General features: G+C 37.1%; 1 pseudogene; it reads right to left on the bottom strand.

Annotated features, from left to right (window-relative positions):
- Window positions 1-5,703: 5,703 nt before the first annotated feature.
- On the bottom strand, window positions 5,704-8,384 carry LOC136207121 (cytochrome P450 89A2-like; annotated as a pseudogene).
- Between the last annotated feature and the right edge of the window lie 4,526 nt (window positions 8,385-12,910).

Raw genomic sequence — 12,910 nt, 5'->3', positions numbered from 1 at the left:
TGCTGATCAATCAACCTTACCTCCAACTCAAGTGCAGATTGAGCCAAGTCATCCAGTCACTGACCAGGGTACTCCTTTCACTCCACTTTCTTCTGGTCATACTGATGTACATCGGGATGCCACTGAGTCCGGCAAAAAGCTCATTGACTCAGTGCAAGCACTCATCCACGATCTTCAACATTCCGCTTCGCCTGCTGCTGGATCTTCAATTCCTGACGCAACTCAGCTCTCCCAAGTCATTCTACTTCTCAATGAAGTCAAGGGACTCAAGGATCTGCTGAAGTTCGTCCTGTCATTACAAGCCCAGTAAGCTAAGCAGGATTCAATTGCCAAGTTGGCAGAGATACAGCTGTCAACAATTCAACATCTGAACTCACTCCATCAGCAAGTTCAGAAGTTGTCTGCTGTGAACACTGACTACGCTACTTCCTCAGAACTCAAGATGCTCTTTGCTCATCTTCATACCGAGCAATTTAAGACAAATGAGAAAATGGTATCCTATAGTCAGTGCTCAGTCGAGCAAATTGGTGAGGCCATACGGCTACTTAACCTCAACAAGCAAGAGATGGATACTGACGCGATGAAGCAAAGCGAGTTGCTATCTCTTGCACAGCAATCCTTCAATCACATCCGTCATAACAATATCCAGCGTCATCATTATGACTCAGCACTCTTGAAAACCTTCCACCAAGTCTTTACTGGCCTCACTGAAGCTCTCATTTGGCAAGCCAAAGCAAAAGCTTTCAGTGTAAACATGCTCAGTGCTGCTGATCTTCATATACCAGTCGAAGTATCAGCTGATGGAGTTGCCATTTTTGATGGGGTCAATGAAAGTGCTGACAAACTAAAAGAGCTTTCACAAGAACTGACTCGAGCTGTCTTTACCGATGCGTTTAAGCTCCCTGAAGTTGACAAAACGGGGGAGAAAGCGCAAGCTGCTAGAGCTCAGCATGAGCAACGTCAGTACGAGAGAAGCCAGTCACAGGGCAAGAAAAAGAAATAGATAGGCTAGGTCTTAACTTTTGTAATATGTGCTATGTTTATTTCTTTTGCTGCGTAACTGCTGACTTCTATCAATATATCATACTTACTTCTCTTATTCAAATCTTGAGTTATGATATATGCTTTTATGTACTGAGTCCTTATGTATCTTCAATTAAATCAGCTATGTTTAAAACTTGTAATATTAACTAAATTATATGCTGATAACATGTTTGACATGAACCCATATACTTATGAAATATTCTGATAAAAACTCATTGAACAAATTACTCAGCACGCGCTCTATATGTTTAAACCTTCCGCTTACCACTGAGTAAATAGAATATGTGATATAGCTGACCTATACCTAAAAACTGACCTTAGACTTACTTATTTAAATCCTTAAATTTTTTTAAGTAAAACTAAGTCAGTAGCTCAACCCTTACGGGGGAGTTTGCTAAAGTATATTAGGTCAACTGTCATGGGGGAGCTCATACTGAGTTCCTTGCTGAATAGTTTTGCCAACATCAAAATGGGGGAGTTTGTTGAAACACCTTTCCACATAATTTTGATTTGACAAAATTGTTTAAGTATAATATATATACATATTCTAAACACACTAAAGTTTAAATGCTTTGATTTAATTCTACTAATGTGTTTGTTCAATGTTGAGTTAACATATTATAAGACATAAGAATCGAAAGGCCCAAGCCCATTGTGGAAGCCAAGGCCCAAGTCAAACAACTCAGTACACTCGGCCCGCGTATGTCAAGACGTTGCCGTTTTTGTTCAAAACGCAACTCAGCAATCGGAAGGATCTAGAAGACCTTCGGGAACAACTTCAAGATAAAGCTGCTGAGTAGTCTCGACAAAGCGTACAAGACAGCAGCTGGCAAAGGAAAACTTCCAGACAAAGTTTTTCCTCTTTTGGCAAAGTTCAGACGACACAGTATGCTGTCCAGTTGACTTTACCATAAAAGGAGAGACCATCTGCTGTGCTGATCGAGGACAGAAGATACACGATTGTGATTGGCCGAGAGCTCTGTGCAAGTTAGGATGACAACGACACATAGCCGTTTCCCTCCAACGGTTATTTCGAAATTCGAAATGACCGAATGACCAGACGTATCTATAAATAGTGCCATCACAAGCTTCACCAAACACAGAACTTGATCAAGCCATTACGCTGTCCAAATCTCTACAAGTTCTGCAAGCAAGAAGCAAAGCAAAATTCTTACACTACATTTTCATATCTGTGTAAAAGTCTAGAGTGATTGTAAATCGTCTAAAGTGTCTTAGCACATCTTTGTATTAGGACAAAAACACTTATCATTTCTAGAGATAGAAAGGAGAGGCTGAGTACTCGGTTTTAAGTACTCAGCGGAGAGATTAGGATTGAGTAGAAGTATAGAGGAAGGTACTCTTGTCATACTCAATTGCTGATATTGTAAAAGGTTTGAGGCTCTACCTTTAAAGAGCTCAGTAGAGGATTCGAAATCTCGGACGTGTTCCGGGGACAGGATGTAGGCTTAGAAGAAGCCGAACCTGGATAAATCTGCTGAGAGAAGTATTTCTAAACCTTTGACTCCTTATTTATATTGCTTGCTTAAACAATCAAAACTGACCAAGTCAAGAGGTCAAGTTGAGTTGTGCGCATTAAAACGTAAGAGCTCAGGAATAGACTCTAAGTGCTATCTCCTGACTCAAGCTAAGAAACTGACCTAGTCACCTGTTGACTAAGCAAGTATCTTGCTGTTTACTCAGCGCCGTTGTTCAAACCTTTTCTTTAGTAAAAGAAGTCTGCCTAAATTGCGAAAAAAGTTTGAATAGTTCCTAACCCCCCCCTTGGAACTATACTTGCAACTAAATAAGGGACCAACAGAGAGTTCACATGCACAGTTGAAACAGTGGTTGAATTCATCTACTGGTGCACTCGATACAGTGTGGGCGAAGGTGCACAAGGACATTGAGGCTCAGATCGAGGCGATCAAGTAAGACATTTATTCTGTTATTTGCTTTAATCTTTTAAAATTTAATACATTAGTTTTGTAATCCTTCACTGTATATAATCAGATACTCACTCGAGGACTCGAGAAGAAGATCTGCGGTGAATCACTGTGGAGCACCTTTCATGTATCTCGACTTACACGTTTCACATTACTGCTTGGCTGTACTAAATGCTGAGCTCAAGCGTATGCACGGATTGAGTATGGATGTGGTAAGTGAATGCGGATGCGTGTTGCCCATGACTCATAGCATTCCGTGTGCATGTGAGCTTAAAACATATATTGACACAGATGTATCGGTCCGTGTTGACCGCATCCATCCTTTTTGGAGATCTCTTGCGTTTGAAGGGTTGAGTGACATACCAGTTACTGCTCCAGTATATGCTGACGGGTCTGAGGATCACCGATTTTTTCAATCTCTTGTGGAAAAGGTTGAAAAATTAGATCCTTCAATGGTGCGTAGCATATCGATGTACATTCATGATCAGATAGACCCGGAACAGAGTGGCTTCAAAGAACCTGAGGTCAAAGACACTGTTAGGGGTAGACCAAAGGGAAATTCATCGACGAAACGAAATCCGAGTGCATGGGAGTACAGTCAACGAGGTCGAGCACGGTCATCAGGTTCGAGGAGTAGTCATAGTCGAGGCCGTTCCTCATCGCCGGGTATATTTTATTTCATTAATATATATGTTGAATTTAAAGTAAATATATTTTTATTGATGAATTTCATATATTAATATTTTCAGTCGGATTTGATGCGGATATCGCCGGTTACCACAATTTACATCGGGTTCAAGGTCTCATCGTACCATTTATTACTGGATTCCACGATGTTGTAGCAGATGGTAACTGTGGATTTCGTGTTTTAGCCGATGCCATCACCTATAACCAAGAGGAGTGGAAGCTGATGAGAGTGCTCATAGAGATTGAGATGCGGGCAAACTGTGATCTGTATGCGCCAGTGTACGGGAAAAGATTTGATGCTGCCCTCACACGTATTAAATGGGCAGGAGCGGGTTGTGGTGAGTCCCACTGGATGGTGAGTCCGGATGACTTATATGCTGCTGCATCTGTATTGAACGCAGTAATATTCCTCTTTACTACACAACAGTTAGGATGTTGCACTATACTGCCGATGCGTTCGGACGATGGAAGACCACCAGAGCGGGAGATTGTGATTTGTCATTTGGGGAGTTATCATCACTACATACGTCTTTATTTACATCTTACGTTTCCAGTTCCTCCCATTGCCACCCAATGGCGTTTATTTTGTCATCTGAGTGTTCGTCACTTGGAGAATCTATACGCTGAAAGGAGAGAGGCTTGGACTAGATTATATTAGTTTTATATGTTGTGATTTATAATATTTATTAATTAACTTATATTATTTTTACTGATTTTAGGACTAAATTGTATGGTATTTTTAGGTTTTAAGTACAATTCTGTAGTTACGGGATTAACGGCCTATTTACGGGTTTAACGGCCTATTTACGGGGTTAAAAGACTATTTTTTTTGCCAATCCGACACGCGGACGTGTGGCGATCACGCCTCACCGCGTGGTCGGACGTGATAGACACACGCCTCACCGCGTGGTCGGACGTGATAGCCAACTGTCCGACCTTGCGGTGAGGCGTGGGGCTATCACGCCCGACCACACGGGTAGGCGTGATATCTATACGCCCGACCACGCAGTGAGGCGTGATGGCCACACGCCCGCGTGTCGGATTGGCAAAAAAAATAGAAATTTCCCTCCCCAAAACCCATGAAAGGGCATTTTCGTCCTTTCACGGGACTAGGGGTGGGAATTTGGGACTAGGTTTAACAACACCCTTTTAGTTTGATATCGATTCTCATAGCAACCAAGCTGTTGTAGGTGAAAATTCTCAACAGGATGTTACAATTGGTATCAAAGCCGACTCTCCACGTATGATGTGTGATCGGGGACGAACCAAGAGGAAGCTGGTGGGCCTGTAAGTGGATGGCACTGAGATAGAAGGTCTGAGCAAGGAGCGGTCCTAAGGAATGGTGATGAGGGTATGAATGAACTAAATCCCATATCGAAAATGGAGAGAGTGTGTGACTGTAGCTTATTAGTAAGATGAGAATCCAATACATGCAAATATGTTTTAAAGCCGTGAGGCCCAATGTGTTGGATATGGACCAAAATAGACAATAGCTATATAGTATTGGACCAAATTATTACAACATATATGCGAAGGGAGGCTGAGCGGAAGAAAAAAGCCATATTCATCTCTGAATTATTAGTTGAAATTAATTCTATATCATGTAAATACATATCAATATACAATCGTCCATTATTGTATTATAGAGAGCATTAGAAATAATATAAAGGTTTGTTTCTAATATGAATTTGATAATATTATTTAGGCACACATAACTAATTTTCCCTAACTATTTGTACTTGAAACTCCTATTATTTTTTGTAGTATATATTTATGGGTTAATATATATTTCTATTGTATTTTTCCGTTTTAGCATATATGCTTATATAGTATATCCTCATATTTTTTTAAACAAGTTGAGGAAGAGCCTCATGTATTAAAAAAAAAAAAGTCTGATATAATTGAGATGAAAATGGTAAAAAGTGAAGCATATTATTACACATGTATAGATGTGTGTTTTGTGAGTGATATAATTGAAAGACAAGATTAAAATTGCAAATTAAATGGAATAGAATAATCATAGTAATTTTTATTTTAGCCTGGGAGAAATGTGTGCCTTCAATGGATTCTTCATGACGACGGTAAATTCTTGTTTTTCAGAGAGATCAACTTCATCATCATCAACAGCTTTCCACTCATATTTCCATATCAAATTGGCCACAAAATACTGCAGATGAAACATTGCAAAACCATATGCTGGACACATTCTCCTTCCAAAACCAAAAGGCATAATTTTAATCTCTCTACTTCCTGTTATATCAAAATCTTTTCCCATAAATCTTTCTGGCTTGAAACTCTTTGGATCTTCCCATACTTTTGAATCCCATCCCATTTCTGCTATCATAAAGTTTATATTTGAATTTTTGGGTATTAAATATTTCCCCAAAACAACATCTTCTGACACTGAATGTGGCAATACAAAATGCGACGGGCGGGTGTCGCCTTAGCCCTTCTTATGAAGTTCGTCTGCTTTAACCTCTTCTTCTCCTTCTTCAACAACACTTTTGATTTCCATAAATAGCTTCTCTTGAATTTGGGGCAACTTCACTAAATTCGCCATGATCCATTCCAATCCTGTGGAACTAGTATCAGAGCCAATTCATTGCACAAACTCACAATTTCTGTCTCTGTAAGCTTTCTTTTCTGGTCTGGAAGTTGCAGACTAAACAAAGTATCAACATATGATAACATAAACTCTTCACTTTCCTGATTTTGTTCACTCACTTTCTTTCTTGCTCTTATCAATGGAAGCATCACTTCATGTGTTTCCTTCTGAATCTTTATGAACTCCGACCAACGTTTCTTTAACAGAATCTTAGTCAACGCCGGCCAGTAATTAAGTGTCTTGAATTTCAGTTCATTGCTAACAGCACAATGCTCTACCCTCTTGATTTCCTTGATTTGTTTCTCATCAAGTTTGTTAGAATATATACATCTATCATTGTCTATATTGGTGTTATATAGACAGAGGTTGTCTATATTGGTGTTATATAGACAGAGGGTATTAGAGTCTTTAGACATAGAAAGTAAATTTCCTTATTCCGTATTAATTGTAATTGTTTGTATATAAATACTGTAATCCTCTCTGATTCATATATACAAAAATATCTTTCTCTTCATCTCTTTTCAATTTCAGTTAGGTTAATATGGTATCAGAGCTGGGGTGGTGGATTCCAAATTCCGGCGACTGGAAATTGAGATGATCGGAGAATGAGAAGAAAGAAACAACAGTACAGATCGTACGCTGATATCGTGAATTCAAGTTTTGAAGAGGTTGAATCAGAATCAAACGATTCTGAATCAAGAAATTCTGATCGTGATTCTGAATCGAGCAATCCCGATCGGAACTCAGATCAAGTTTTCAATCACGATTCAAATCGTAATATACCTAATTCAGAATCAACGATGAATACATCTGGTAATTCATCAAACAACCAGAGCAGTGACAATCCTGGTTTGATGATCGTTAATATAATTCTTGATGGAAAGAATTATAATCTGTGGAAGAGAGCATTGTTGCTTGCCATTAGTGCAAAACGCAAGACAAATTTCACCATGAAGAACGATGAACCAGCAGATCGAACCTCAGATGCACATTTGAAGTGGAAAGAAACAGATGATCTGGTATTCTCCTGGATCTTGAATTCTCTCACCAAAGAATTGGCTGCAGTCTTCATTCATGCAAAATCTGCTCAAGGATTGTGGAAGGAGATAGAGCAAAGGTATGGAGAAAGTAATGGTCCTCTTATCTTTCAACTTCGCAAGGAAATTTGCAGTTCGACTCAAGGAGGTATGTCTTTAGTAGATTTTTTTAATAAGATGAAAATGATGTGGGATGAATATGCAATATTGAAGCCTATTGAAAATTGCACTTGTGGAGAGTCAAGGAAGCTTGCTCAAACACAGATTGAGGATGAACAATTGATGCAATTTTTGTCTGGATTAAATGCTGAGTTTGATCATGTTAGAGATCAAATCTTGATCATGGAACCATTACCAACGTTTCTTTAACAGAATCTTAGTCAACGCCGGCCAGTAATTAAGTGTTTCGAATTTCAGTTCATTGCTAACAGCACAATGCTCTACCCTCTTAATTTCCTTCATTTGTTCCTCATCAAGTTTCTCTCCCAAACACATAACACCTAATAAGCAATACATAGCGTATCGAAAATTATCCAAAACGCTAACAGGACCGTCGGAATTCGACTGAGATCGGAAGCGCTGGAGGAGAATTTGCAGAGTCCATTTGCGAGCATGAGAATAAGACTTCACCCGTGAAGGATGGAGTATTTCCGATGTGATATTCCGGCGGACGAGGCGCCAAGTAGGACCGTAAAAGGATGAGCTGATAGTACGCTGATTGCTACTAACAATTAAATTTGTAGCAGTAGGTGCCGGGCGGTTAGAGAAAACAGTCCCGTTCTCGACTAAGGCTTGGTGAGCAAGGGAATGATCGACGACAAAGATGGATGGCTGAGATCCGATGCGGAGAGTGATTATAGGGCTGAGCTTCGAGTGAAGGGAACGGAAGATCAATTCAATCTCCGAAAAAGATTTTCTCGACCATCTTAAGTGTCCGATGACAGGTATGATACGGGGCCCCGGCGGGAGCTTGTTAGCTGGAATCTTGGAAGAAGACAAAAGGTTTAGAAAAGCTCTGAGCAAGGCAGAAATCGAGATGGTGACAACGATGAGGAACCATACTTCCATATTTTTCTGAAGAGAAAATATGAGTTTTAACTTTTGATTTTGTTTAAAATGGTTATGTCTGCTTTTATACTACTAAACATGAGTATTTATTTATGATAAGGACAACTTTTAATAAGATTCATTTAGAAATTAATGAAGAAGTTTGCTATTTACCGCTCCTATATTGCCTATCACCGCACCTATATAAACAATTTTATTTTGAGAGAATGGGCCAAAATTTGGCCTAAACGGATGCCGCATCTATTCGGGTTATGGCGGGAACGGATGCGACATCCATTCCCGCCATCGGCCGAACGGATGCGGTATCTGTTTAGGCCAAATTTTGGCCGGTGCAAAATCGTAAAATTTTTAGTGACGAAAAATGAAAAATCGTCATAAAAAATATATATTATTTTCATGAGTTCTTTGATAGGAAACATAAATTTTAATGTTTCCGACTTGTAGTCATCCATTTTTTTATTTTCAGTTCACACATTGATTTTATACTTTTCTGTTTTTGTTTTGATTACGCATGTGAGAAATAAACAGAAAATTACAACTAAAATGCATAATTTGAAATGAGCAAATTGATCGCACGAAATATAAGTTGTAAAATTGAAATAACATATTCGTAACAATAATTGAAAATAATTGTAGAAACAAAAGAGGAAACAGAACAACTTTATACGTTGTGTCGTGGACAAAACCACTGAGTTGAAAACAATTACGGAAGATCTGGTGCAATCTGGAAGTTCTATTTGCATGTCCTTTTGATCAGTCTTTTGGAATCACAGCATATTCAACAACATTAGCATTAATAGAAACTGAAATAAAGGAAAGTTGTTTATCTTTCATTCTGTTTGCTTCTTCAGTTCACATATGACTAACAAGCTCCTGGAGACTGAAGTCTTTCTTTTTGTGCTTCAGGTGGTTTCTGAAGTCACTCCAGGAAGGAAGGAACTTCTCTAGTAGAACGTTGGCTTGAAGCATATCGCACATATTCATCCCCTCACTGAGAACTTCAGCAACAAGGTTTTCATATTCGTGAATCTGATCAATGATCGGTTTTTGATCAACCATCTGATAATGTAGCCACCTGCCAACAATATACTTTCTTTTTCCAGCATCATCAGATCCATACTTATCTTTTAATGAAACCCAAATTTCTTTCGCAGACTTTTTGTTCACAAATATATCAAACAGAGGGTTCGACATATGATTAAGGAGATGTCCTCTAACTATTTTGTTATCTTTTTCATACTTAGCAGACTGGTTATCGTATTGTTGAACAATAAGCGACATAGCAAGACCGTTTGGGTCGACAGAGGGATCAGAAAGAACAACATAATCAAGGTCTAGTTGTTCAAAAAATATATTCATTTTTTGAGACCATCTTTTGTAGTTGAGACCGTCTAAGGGCTCTAATTTAGAGAGATCGGGAATGTTCTTTGAAATTAGAGCAGACATGATGACCGATAGAAATAATCGTTTTCAAATTGTAGAAACAAAAAAGGAAACATAACAACTTATTGGAATGTAAACGATGTGTCGTGGATAAAACCACTGAGTTGGAAACGATTGCGGCAGACTCTGGTGCAATCTAGAAGTCCGATCATCAACCAAGGTTTACACAGCAAGCACCGACCTAGTTCACTCTAGGGCGAAGCTTTGGAACAACAAGAATTTAATGCCTAGAGAAGAAATAATATTTGAGATAAAAAATCAGGGAATCGAAAATCATATATTTTCAGAACTGCTAAGGATTCCCTTTTATTTTAATTTGAAAACCGAACGTTGTAGTGGACAACGTTTGTGCAGAGAAAAACGTAATTGTTGAATAAAATTAGGGATAGTGGAGATAAGAATTCAACTGCTTAAGAATTAGTCAAAAGGTTTAAAATATTTAATGGCAAAAAAAAAATCGGGCCCACTCCAGTCGGACGGGCGTCGTGTGAACAAGCGAGCGCGCTCATGTGGTATATTTTGTAAAACCCACTAAACACAATTTAATATCTCATTAGGCCCAACCCAATATAAACGTTTCAACCGACTCATAAGTTTCCCATGTGGGATACATAAAGTTACAAAGCAAAAGCAAGGGCTAAAGAGCCATTTTATCTAAAGTCTCCAACAATAATTATATACGTAATTAATTAATCAAACTTGTTATTAAGGTCTTAATTGTGAGATTTAATTTGGATTATGGAAAGGTTATCACCATTATCGTAACAATAATCATTATCATAATGCTCATCATAATGATCATGATTATCAGAATTACAATAATGAGGATTATCTGAATTATGATAATCATGGTCATCATAATGATAATGATAATGATTATTGTTACGATAATGATGATAACCTTTCCATAATCCAAATTAAATCTCACAGTTATTTGAGCGTTCGAATTAATCGTTTCAGGATATTTGTAATTGGAACTCTTTTTGCTCTTTTTTGCTTCCCTCCCATTATTCTGCAAGATATATAACACAATCAACACATATACACAAATATTAAATTTCACTAATAAAACTTGTCGCAGTTGAGTGCATACAACAAAAATGCGACAAATTATATGTATAATCGATGTCGCAGTTGAGCACATTCAATCCAAATACGACATGGTTTATATATAAAACCTTATCGCATCCGAGCGCATTCATAAAAGAATGCGACAAGGTTTGTACATAAACATTATCACATGCAAGCGCATTCATACATAAATGCGACAAGGTTTGTACAAAAACCTTGTCGCATTCAAACGCATTTACAGCAGAATGCGACAAGGATTACATATACGAAAATGCGACAATAACTGTGAATTTCACAATATCCATTAACGTCGCATTCGAGCGCATTCCAGCTTCCTATGGCAAAATTTAACGAAGAAGATGAAGGCCAGACCACTTATCTTATGTTTAGTTTGTACTTCCTCCTCATTTCCGGCTGCCTTCCTTTTTCTGGCCATATCGAACGAATGAAACCGTAGAGATGTTACGTTGCGAAGAACGAGATGAAAATGCACAGGATGAAGAACAGAAGAGATGAATATATATAAAGGGACGAAAATGAAACGTATAATGAAGTTGAAACGAACCGAAACTGAAGAAGATGAACCAAACAGAAGTTGAAACGAAGAAGAACAACAACAACAAGAAGAAGAAGAAGAAGAAGAAGAAGAAGCTGACGAAGTGGAAGAAGAAGAAGAAGCGGGAGCAGGAGCAGATGGATCGATCGAATAGAACTAAGGTAATTTTGTCCAAAAATGAATGAAAGTGTCTGATTTGGTAAATGAGAGCAAAGTGGATTAGATATGTAAATGAACCCCTTTAATTGAGTTAGATTTATAATTTGCCCATTAATGAATTAGTCATTAATGAAAGGCCAATCATTGTTTACTTTTAGCCTAAATTACTAACTTAACTCCAAATATTTGTTTTTGACATAAACTTAAATACTTACTTTTTAAAATAAGATGTTCATCAATTTCTCCTTCACTTCGAATTGATGAATTAGATTCATAAAAAAAATCATTATTTATTTTGTTGGATACATTAATGTTGATTAATACTTTTACTAATTTTAATGAGGTTAATATTAATATGGGATAAGGTATCAAAATAGATCCATGGTTTTTGGGGAAGTATCAATTTAGACTCCACGTACAAAATAATATCAATATAGACTTAACGTTTAAAAAAGTATCAATTTAGGCCTCGATAACGGATTGGACACGTCATTCCTATTACTCCGTTAAGTTCTAATTTCTCTCTCCACGTACAATTGACAGAACTTAACAGAGTAATATCAATGACGTGTCTCATTCCGTTATCAAGGCCTAAATTGATACTCTTTTTTAAACATTAAGGGTCTGTTTGGTACGTTGTAATGCAATGTAATGTAATCAATGTTGTAATGTAATCAAATGTGTAATGTAATGGAATGGAATCATGATTACATTACCATGTTTGATTGACAAATTTTAATAAAATTGATGAAATGCAATTATCATAACATATGTTTATATTAGTTAAATACAATTTTCATGTTTTTTTACATTTTTCGTTTTTATGTTTTTTTCAATTTCTTTTCCATTTTTCGTTGTTTTTCTCATTTTTGTTTTTTCCGTTTTTTCCATGTTTTTTTGTTTTTATGTTTTTTGTATTTTTTTTCGTTTTACCATTTTCGTGTTTTTCATATTTTTTTTCGTTTTTATGTTTTTTTTCGCTTTTACCCTTTTTTGCATTTTGTTCTCATTTTTGGTTTTTTTTTTTACTTTTTCGCATTTTTTCTCGTTTTGCTATTTTACCGTTTTCGTGTTTTTCATATTTTTCTCGTTTTTATGTTTTTTTGCCTTTTCCCGTTTTTTGCATTTTTTATCGTTTTACCGTTTTCGTATTTTTCATATTTTTTCGTTTTTATGTTTTTTTCGCTTTTTTGCATTTTTTTCTCGTTTTCGGTTTTTTTACTTTTTCGCATTTTTTCGTATTTTTTCTTGTTTTACTGTTTCCGTATTTTTCATATTTTTTCTCATTTTTATGTTT

The sequence above is a fragment of the Euphorbia lathyris genome, chromosome 9, assembly GCF_963576675.1.
Source record: "Euphorbia lathyris chromosome 9, ddEupLath1.1, whole genome shotgun sequence".
In the NCBI taxonomy this organism is placed as follows: Eukaryota; Viridiplantae; Streptophyta; class Magnoliopsida; order Malpighiales; family Euphorbiaceae; genus Euphorbia; species Euphorbia lathyris.
Note: the sequence above shows the minus strand (reverse complement) of the source record. Positions and strands in the feature narration are given on the sequence as shown.